The sequence below is a fragment of the Ctenopharyngodon idella genome, chromosome 16, assembly GCF_019924925.1.
Source record: "Ctenopharyngodon idella isolate HZGC_01 chromosome 16, HZGC01, whole genome shotgun sequence".
Taxonomy (NCBI): Eukaryota; Metazoa; Chordata; class Actinopteri; order Cypriniformes; family Xenocyprididae; genus Ctenopharyngodon; species Ctenopharyngodon idella.
In genome coordinates, this window is record NC_067235.1 from 29,383,372 (window position 1) to 29,393,834 (window position 10,463).

A 10,463-nucleotide genomic window follows, 5' to 3' on the forward strand; every position below is an offset into this window, starting at 1 on the left:
TAATGTTAAATACATTTACTGATTACCCAAAGTTTTATGATGTAACAAGACAAGAAGAAAAACAAATGTCTTATGACAAGGCAGATGAGTTACATGAAATATACTGAATCATTCCTCGCTGGCCCTATAGGTGGATACAGCTCTCATTTCAATTATAACTTGAGCAACACTAACATTTAAAAGCAGACCACCAAATGCCTGTGTATTCAAAATATAATGTGTTAGTGTTTGTAAAATCCTCACCTATAACACCTATATATCTATAACAGAGATCTCCAAACTCGGTCCTGGAGGGATGCTGTCCTGCAAAGTTTAGCTCCAACCCCAATTAAACACACCTGAACCAGCTAATCAAGGTCTCACTAGGCATAGAAGAAACTTTCAATCAGGTGTGTTGGAGCTAAACTCCGCAGGGGAGTGGGCCTCCAGGACCAAGTCTGGAGACCCCTGATCTATAACTTTCTGCTGTCCTACCATGATATTTCTTACACTTATGGTCTTAGTTAGCTAACTGTGATGATAAAAAGAATGAAATAAGCGACAATGATCAACCAGACGAGGAGGCCAACACCAACACTGACATGGTTAAGGATGCGAGCCATTCTGGAGTTCCTGCTTGCTATTGGTTGGTGTCCAAATATGTTAGCATCTCGAGTCTGTGAAAGAAAATTACAATAATATTACAAATCTTTGTAAAGAACCTTTCTTAAATGACATGCATAAAATAAAATCAAAGGGCTTCACAGGTCAGAATATAAACACAATACGAAAACACAAAAAGCAACTCTAACAGTGTACAACTGAGAAGAAAATGAGAAATCAAATATATTATTATTTGATTAGTGGCTATAACAAAATCAGCTATTGAGTGTGCATTATAGCATTTGCACTAGTTTTTGCTATCTTCAGATCTGTTTTTAAAAGTTATTACAACTAGATTAACTGGCTTGGTATGATCTGTTCTTGCATGTTGCTTTAAGGAAATAATAGTAATAATACCAAAATTTAGGCAACAAGTCAACTGCCTAAGTTTTTGGATGCAGCCAGTAAAACTGTTTGTGCTTCAAACTAATACAATGTCAATCACCATAATGAACAGTTTTTGCACAGCTAAAATAACTGGAGAAGATGCCTGACACAGAAAGCTTTGAACATTCAAATTTAAAATGGCAGCGCCGGCTTTTATGTTAAGAATAAGGTGAATAGGCCTAAAGTATTGGACTAAACAAGTGAGAGCAGTAGTTTGATAGCTAGAAGGCATTTTTGTATTTAAACTTCTGTAATGGATAATTTATTATTTTGCTATGTTTTTTCACTGAAGAGAGAGAAAGAACCTACTGTAAATTGACAGCAATTCAAGTTGTTTTTCTCCATAGCCTACCACACCCTTTTCTTAAAAACGAAAGTTACAGGAAGGCACAAAACTGCAATATTAAGCCTGTACTGACCTGTTATATTTTACATGCTGTAAATCATATGAGCATGTTTTTTATTGGGGAGGTTTTCTAAATAGACTAAAGTTTGAGTGAGCACACATTTTCAGATCTGTAACCCTACCGTGACAGACTTTTAACAACAATATTTATGTACTATGTTATTTTAAAGTAAAGGTTAAATTCTTTATTATTTAGTTTGAAGAGTAGGCCTATCATTTGTAAATATGCTAAGCGAGGTGAGACAGGTGTATGAATCAAAACTTACTGTCATGGAGTAAACAAGAGCAGCCGATCCCAGAGGTAAGCAGCAGCACAGCATGGTAAAGATGGAATAGCACAGGTGATCTGGCAGTGGATTGGCCAGTGGAGTGAAGGACACATTAACTGGAGGCTGCACAGTGACCACAGTCTGCCCTGGATATGGCATTTGGATGCACTGACCAGGTGCTGCCGGAGCTCCATACTGCTGGGCAGGTTGACCTGAAGTGCTGGGATAGATCTCAGAAGGAGGGAATCTATGACTGGAGTACTCTGGAGGATCCTCCTGCAGTGGAAGTAAAGGCTGCCCTGCTTCTGTTGGAGAATTTTTGTGATCCATGTTTCTTCCGTTTTTTTCCCCTGCACTCCTGAAGGGATAAGAAAGATCTGTATGTCTTTCTCTGGTGTGTAGTCAGGTGAAAACTGATCAGTTCCGTGTATCAGGTTGGTGATTGGTAGTTGGATTGGGTTGTGTTGTACTGTAGGAGGAGGAGTGACAATAATTTTGGCACAGATTTCCACATAATTTCCACAGATTTATCCCACATAAACTGCATTTGTGCTCACCATTTGAAGAATTTTTGAAAAAGTGGTCTATGTATTCAGAAATGGGTAGCGATAGCAAAAAAAGAAAGAAAAGAAAACAAAAAGAAGTGTAATTTCCTCATTCCTCATGTTAGCATTCCATATCTGTACCCTCATTGTTGCGTCTTGAAGAAAATTAAAAATTAAATCAGTGATTTAAAAATAAAAAAGTTTGTAAGGGTATTTGAAGTTGTTTGATCACTGAGAGAAACCAACTTTGTAGTGTTTTTGGTTGTTGTGCTTGTAAGTGTCAGACGTATCACTTCCTGCACAAATGTGGTAAAAACTTTATAGCCTAACCCTTTTGCTAAAATGTAATAACATTCCGTCAATTATTCTGTTAAATTGTATGCGGCTTTCTTTAAAGATCCTTAATCTTGAAAACACAGTAAACGCATATATGTGTAGCAGGCCAATCAGGGGAGGCAAGAGAGAGAACGGAGCAAGTATGCGTCTCAGCAGAAGTAATAGGAGTTATCAGATCAAACAGAGGGGCGTTTTTTAACGTGTTACCTGTGTTACCCACGTCACAGTGAGGGTAGGGTTTAGGGGTGGGGTTGGGTCAGGTGAAAGGGATCATTTTCATTGCATGATTTATAAACACCCACCAGTTTGTAAACACCCACAAATATAGAAACGCCCACTTTTGTTCTGCAGAGACCCCATACTCGAACGGAGTGGAGTTTGCCCCCTCATTTGAGAACCCCCCCATGTGCCATCACTACTGTGGCTGAGAGAGCTCAAGGTGCTGCAACTGAAGAAAACACATGCAAATAGAAAAAACACCAGCAAACTTTACATCTTCAGCAGTTTGACAACACCTGTGCTGCAAATACTCACAACCCAACCAAATACAGAAACTCGTTGCAAATACTCAACGCACATACAATCAGGATGTTAAAATAAACAAAAAACTCACCTTTCAGGTCATGAAAACAGTAGACATTGAACAATAAGTATTCCCAGCAAGGTTTGTCACTTGTTGGAGTCCCCTTGAATCATTTCCATTGTGGTCTGTGCTATCTGCAGCTCATTTCTGTATGGTTGTGTTGTGAGCATTTGCAGCACGTGTTGTGAAACTGATGATTTTCTTTTCTTAATTTGCTGCTGTTTTTTTATTTGCATGTGTTTTTTCAGTTGCAGAGTGTTGAGCTAATAAACAGACAGATAGATATATATCACATGAAAAAATATAATGAAATAAAAGAAATATATATATATATATATAAAGTACCTGCCAAAAGTTTGAAAAAATTAAAATGTTTTAATGTTTTTGAAAGAAGTCTCTAATGCTCACCATTTATTTAATCAGAAATACAGTAAAAACGGTAATACTGTGAAATAACATTACCATGTAAAAGAACTATTTCCTATTTTAATATATTTTAAAATGTAATTTATTCCTGTGATCAAAGATGAATTTTCAGCATCATTACTTCAGTCTTCAGTGTCACATGATCACAGTGATTTGCTGCTCAGATAACATTTCTTATTATTATTATCAATGTTGAAAACAGCTGTGCTGCTTAACATTTTTGCATAATAGACTTTTGTTCAAAAACATTAAACCATTGTAATGTTTCCAGACTTTTGACAGGTACTGTATGTTAATTAAATACAACAATGCAATTTATAATTCAATATTTTTTCTAATTATATGGTGTCTTTCAACAATGTGGAACTTGATGGGAATATTTGCTTTGCACCTTGTTTCCATAGTTATCCTCATTTGTTTCCATGACTACTAATCACCTACACCTGTCCCTCATCATCAGCCCCTTGTTGTCCTTTGTGTATTTAAACCCCACCATTTCTTGTGTTCCTTGTCTAGTCTTGTTCTTATATGGATATTTGGTGCACTCATTCTCTTCCTGGATCTCATGTTTGATTAGCTTGTTTATTTTTGTAAATAAAATTCAATGCATTTGGATCCAGCTCTTCTTTGTTTTTGTATTACACATGTCAATGTAAAAATTATGCACATGCATGTGCATAAAACAGCACAGCTGCACACAAGATATTTAAGATAAGCAAAAGTCTAAAAAAAACACAAGTAAAGAAAAAAAATATTGAAAATGGATTGTCAGTTGGTTGGTCTTATAGTTATTTTAGCTATAAAATAAGATGACAGACTCGTTTGCACTAAGAATATATTCCTGTTATTAATTACTGAAAATGTAATTTAATAATTAAGAAAATACAAGACAAAGTACTGTTTTTTCATGATAAATTTAGTTGGCCAGTCAAAGCTTTCAATGTTTTAAACATAATAATAATCATCATAAACATAACAAATATCAGCATATGTTTTAAGTATAATGATACATTGACCAAATAACATTTAAAAAGCAGAGAACCAAATCTGTTTGTAATCTGCATCCAAACATGACAGCTCTAACAGCTGTTATCTTGTATTCAACACAATCTGTAAGATAACAAACAATACAAGGAAGACAAGCCCAATAGCAACGGCGACATGATTCAAGGTGCGTGCCGTTTTGGAGTTCTTCTCTGCTAATGCTCGCTGTCCTAAGTAGTTGGCATTTCGAGTCTGTGAAAACAATTGTGAAATATAATGTTAACCAATGTTAAAGATGCATGAAACACTATTTACTTCAACAAGCAACCAAACTTATATTTTGTATGTTTATTTATTAAAGGTAGGGTAGGCAATTTCGGAGAGGCTAGCAATAGCAAGCTAGCTTTGAAAGTATGAGATCCCACCCTCCCTTCAGAGCGTCTCCAAAGCCACGCCTCCCTCAAAACACATGAACGCGCACAGCAGAGGCTGCATTCGAAAGTTGACATGTTGCCTCGCTGCCTTATAGGCAATGACTTTGCAGGCAGTGTTTATGCATGGAGGCACCTCATGAAACTTATTTCGGACAGGCTTCTGAGGCAGCGCAACAGTTTAATGATCTACAGCAAAATACAATCGAGCTTTGGTGAGAAATAAACAAATATTTAATTACTACAGTAGTAATTTCTCACTAGAAATTACATCAGAAGTGGAAAACATTGGTCAAAAATGTACATTTACACACAAACTGACCAGAAACCACAACTTTCAGATGCCATCTTTCTTTAGCTTGAATGTCACCAAATGGAATGCATAGGATTGTGGGATATCAAAGGCAGCGAAGGATACATCGATGCTGCCTTCAAAAATCGATCAGATGAAGGTATCTCAGGAGACAGGAAGTGAAGCTAACATTGGGAAGGCAACATTTTTATTTTTCCGGATGTAGCCAGAGTCTGCAAAGCATCACAAGATGAGAGACAGCATCTCAAAGCACATAACATTAAAATAATAATGAACATGAACAACTTACAGAGCTCTTACTTGTACCACCTGACTGCTGTAGATTAATTTTGCCATTGATAGTGTTGACATAGAAACGCATAAAATTTAGTCTAAGGACTGAGAACAGCTCAGAGAAGAACGCCACGGTTTGCCATCTCGTAATTATTGTTACGACATGGTGTGAAGGCAGCATAAGCTTGTTGTTTTGGTTAAGGAGGAAATGTAAAAGGCGGCTGATGTTTGTCAACTCGGGGGGGGTCGACGCCACCGTGGAGCACAGCCTTGGTTGTGCACTGGGGTACCATCAGCCTGCCCCTGTTCAAGGCCACCCTTTGGATCACGCCACCTGCACCACCCTGGACTTTTCATTCAATCCCTCTCCCGGACTCTCGTCCTCCACCTGAGCCTCCTCCATTCATCTGCCGGCACGAGGTCGCGCCTTTCCAGGAGGGGGCGTACTGTCACAGTTTCACTCAGTTTGGACTTTGTTTTCCTGCTTACACTATTTCCCGCCACTTTGTTGTCATGGTTTTTGATTTGAGTCATCACTGTCAGCTGTGTGTCATTAGTCACCTCATTTGCACATGTATTTAAGTTCCCTTGTTTCTGTTCACCATTGTCGGGTATCGTCTGTGTTACGTGTGTGTGAAGCTCTTGTTTGGATTTATCTTTGGATTTATTAAAGACTGCATACTCTCTTCATCATCGTGTTCGTATCTGATCTTCAACACAGCATTGTGACAGAACATTTATAATTTCAACATTATTTGTTCTTCAGATATTCCTCTTTAAAAGAAAAAAAAAAAAACCTCAGCTGTATGCAAAGTGACCCATATTTGGTTTTTGACCACTGATAATGTGTACAATTTACCAATTTACTCATGGAGCCACATTAAGATCTCCACATCTTGTTGAACGATATCCAATTTTCTTTGGTCGGCCATTTTGGGTGTCGGCCATTTTGAATTTTGTCATAAAATGCTGTGTTTTATGAACGCATCGTTACTAAACTCAGTATTCAGCGAGGCTATGTTCTGAGAGGACCTGTAAAGTTTTAGGTCAGCGCACCATAGTGTTTAAGAGATATAATAAAATTTATAACAATGATTATAACATGAAAAATTCAACATATTGTCATTTAACTTACATCATTAGATTTGTTGGCTTATGCCGAGTCCTACGATACCAAATTTGACATATTCTACCATACTCACCAGTGTTGGGTGTAGCACGTTACTAAGTAACGCGTTACAGTAATTAAATTAGCCTACTTATCCACTGAAAAAGTAAAGTAAGGGATTACTGTTCATTTTTAGGTAATTTAATTACAGTTACTTATAATGTACTTGCGTTACATACTGTAAATTAGTTCAACAGTTCTGTTTAAATCAATATTGAATTTAAAATCTAAATTTGTCGTCTAAAGGTAAAAGTGAACGCTGCCTCTTTAAAATCGTTAGCTGTAGTGCAGTTGCACGTGAGTTCGCGACTTCGCACTAGTTGGCTGTCTGAAGATGTCGGCAGAAGCGAGTGGCTGTTTTGCAGAATGGAAATATTCCAATTACTTCACTTTTTTGACACAGGTAGGCAAGCACATTACGGTTAAATGTAAACGATGTCCTAGGGAGAAAAAACTGCGCGCGCTCTCTCAGAGACGTCTTCAGTCAGCCAAAGCGTGCACACATAGCCGCCTCTCGCGAGTGTCAATTTTCGCGGTTTATTACACATAAACGTTCAAATACACACACAGTTATGCCAAAATGCCCGTTTTGGCGTATATTCGCATATTTTTGTGAATGTGAACAGCGTGTAACAGCATATTGTCTCCGTCCATTAGGTCTTAGTGACAGTAGCCTTTAAAACTTGCTACTGTCTACTATTGGCTGTCTGTATTATAAATGATAATCAAACAATAAAAGAAAAGCTTTAATAAGGATTAATCTATATTTAATTTATACAGTTATGACTATGCAGAGTTATTTTATATTTGATTATTACATTTCTGTGGTATTTTTACTTACTACTAGACCTACCTGGAAAAAATATAGCATTGTTTTATTTGTATTTTTCTATATTTTTACCGTGGTATCGAGTATACCACACTTTACTAGACTACTAGATTTTTGGTATAGTGACATCCCTACTAAAAAAAAATGAAGTATTATAAAGTAAATAAAAGTATTATAGTATATGTTTTAATAAAGTTAAAATGTTTTATAAAGCTATAAAAGGCTAAACTATTCCATGTTTGACTAAATTATTAAAAGATTTTCCTTTCTATTGTCTATCCGGTCAAGGTTTATAGGGATTTTAAGAAGTAATTAGTAAGTTACTTATTGAGTAATTAAATTACTTTTCAGACAGAGTAATTAGAAAAGTATTTTAAATACAATATTAATGATGTAATTAGTAATTAATTAATTACTTTTTTGAAGTAATTTACCCTACACTGCTGTTCACCATATTGAATTTAATTCAAAACCTACTTTTTTAAGTTTAATTATGCTTATGTAAAGAATAAAGTAATTAAAGAAATAGTTCATAAATGAAAGGAAATTACATGGACTAATACTTACAGACCAGGAGAAAAACAGTGCAGCGATGCCCAGAGGTAAGCAGCAGAACAGCATGGTAAAGATGGAATAGTACATGTAATCTGGCTCTGGATTGCCCAGTGGAGCGGTGGTCACAAAAACTGCAGGCTGCACAGTGACCACGGATTGCCCTGGATATGGCCCTTGGGCATAGGGGCCCTGGGAGACTGGCTGGCTTGGAAAGGAGGGAGAGTATCCAGCAGGGATCTCCTGGCATGCTGCTGCTGGTGGTTGTGGCTGCAGCATCCCTGATTTCTCAAATGAATTCCAGGCACCTGGGGGCTGATTGCTGGGATCCATTTTTCTGATTATTGGCTTTTGATATTGATTGTAATTTCCTTTGCCTTGTGCTCTGCAGAGACGTATGTATTGCTGTATTCTGGTTCAGACTCTCATATACCTTGGCGATGAACGGCAGCAGCAAATGGGAGTTGAGTTGTACGTTGTAGGGGAGTGACAAGAACTTTGGCACTGTTCTCATCATACTGTGTGACTGTGCGTGCCATCAGTCTATCTCACAATGACCCTGATGAGAGACATTGAATATAAGGAGGATTAGTTGGATTATTTCATCACAACTGAGCATAGTTTTTGGACTTTGTGATAGTTCTCCTTTTAAAATCAGTTTCCTCATCTCTCCTGTCAGCAGTCCACATCTAGAAGGTTATAAACTGTTTTAGAAGAAAAAAGCATGGTTAATTAATTAAGAAACACCTTTTTAAGTGAATAAAACACTTAAAATAAAAATCGTTGAAAAGCATATGCATAAAAAGCAAAATTACTGAACTAAACTTTTTATTTATACAGAGTATATATTTTACAAAATAATTTGGACACTAAAATTGCTAGAGAAATCAAAGCCATGTGTCTAACCAAGTTGTGTTCTAAATTTGAAGTTGATATCACAAAAATTGAGTCTGCTAAAAGGATTTAAAGCACTGTTTAGGCTAATACCTGTTACAGTTCTGTTTAGTTAGTTTCATTCTCATGGACTCTTATTTTGACACTTTCATTCACATGTGTTCCATTGTTTAGTTTTCCCGCTTCTCCTTTGTTGTCATGGTTACTAATATGATTTGCTATCACTCTCAGCTGTTTCCGTTTTATCTCCTCATTTACCTGTGTATTTAAGTTCCTGTGTTTTCAGTGCATGTTGTCCGGTCTCGTTTATGTTATGCTGTTGCTACCCTGTTGGAATCTCCTGTGTTTTATTAAAGACTTACTAGAATACTCATCTTCATCTTCTTTGTGCGTTTATGTACAGCAATCTGTAACAATACCAATGTTGAATTGGTATTAAAGCGATAATACGACTCACTAACTAAATGTCCACCTAGTTTCTATAAAAAAGAATAATTTCAGACTTTTCCTTTTTACTTGATTAAAACTAAAAAATAAACTAAAAAAGTAGTTAGTAAATTATCTCATTAATATTCCTAATCTATCAATGAACAATATTATTTACACTGCACTACACCAAAAATACCTTCGTTCATAATATTTCCTCATTCACACAGCTGCTGAGTTATAAACTCATTGCCTTGGTGATGACATTCTGTTGCGCCAAACTCTCTCACTAACAAAAGATTCTCACCTTTTTTTATGGGAACAGGAACTATAGAAATACCCAGGTAGTATATTGTTCCTCAGTCATACAAGCTGTGAATATACAGATAGAGAAACTTTGAATCCATTTTGAGATAGAGTAAATCAACCTTTTGAACTATTTCATCTCACTCTTCACCAGGGGTTAAATCATGCCTGTGGCCGGAAAATTCAACCTACTGCTCTGGATGACTTATTCCTGCTGTATTAGCATTGGGTCACGGGTTATATTCATGGAATTTTATTATATTATTAATATAGACATGTATTAAATATTAATAGCTAGTTTTGTGCATTTGTGTTAATAGATTATTAATGAATGAATGAACGAATGTGGCGTTTATACAGTATAGCGCTTTATTTACTATGTTGTACACCCAAAGTTCTTTACAGTCATATCAGGGGGTCTCTCTGATATGACTGTGGTTATCATTTTAATAAGAGTTCTAACTCAGTAAGAATATTTAAATTTTATCCTTTAAGAATAAGCTTTTAAAATGGTACAGATGTTATTATTTGTGTTAATGAAAATAAATTATATATATATATACAGTATATATATATATATATATATCCGGCCCAGGCATGTCCACAATATTTAATCTGGCCTCCTTTAAAAAATGTTTGGACACCCCTGGCCTAATGGATGGAGCAAATATCGATTTGGGGAGTTGACCCTAA

General features: G+C 36.3%; 1 long non-coding RNA gene across 1 annotated transcript; it reads right to left on the reverse strand.

Moving 5' to 3' along the window:
• On the reverse strand, nt 1–3,048 carry LOC127497022 (uncharacterized). The gene is made up of 2 exons (XR_007925422.1): nt 1,702–3,048; nt 1–656 (listed from the first exon to the last, which is right to left on the reverse strand). It is a non-coding gene; the product is annotated as an uncharacterized LOC127497022 (long non-coding RNA).
• Between the last annotated feature and the right edge of the window lie 7,415 nt (nt 3,049–10,463).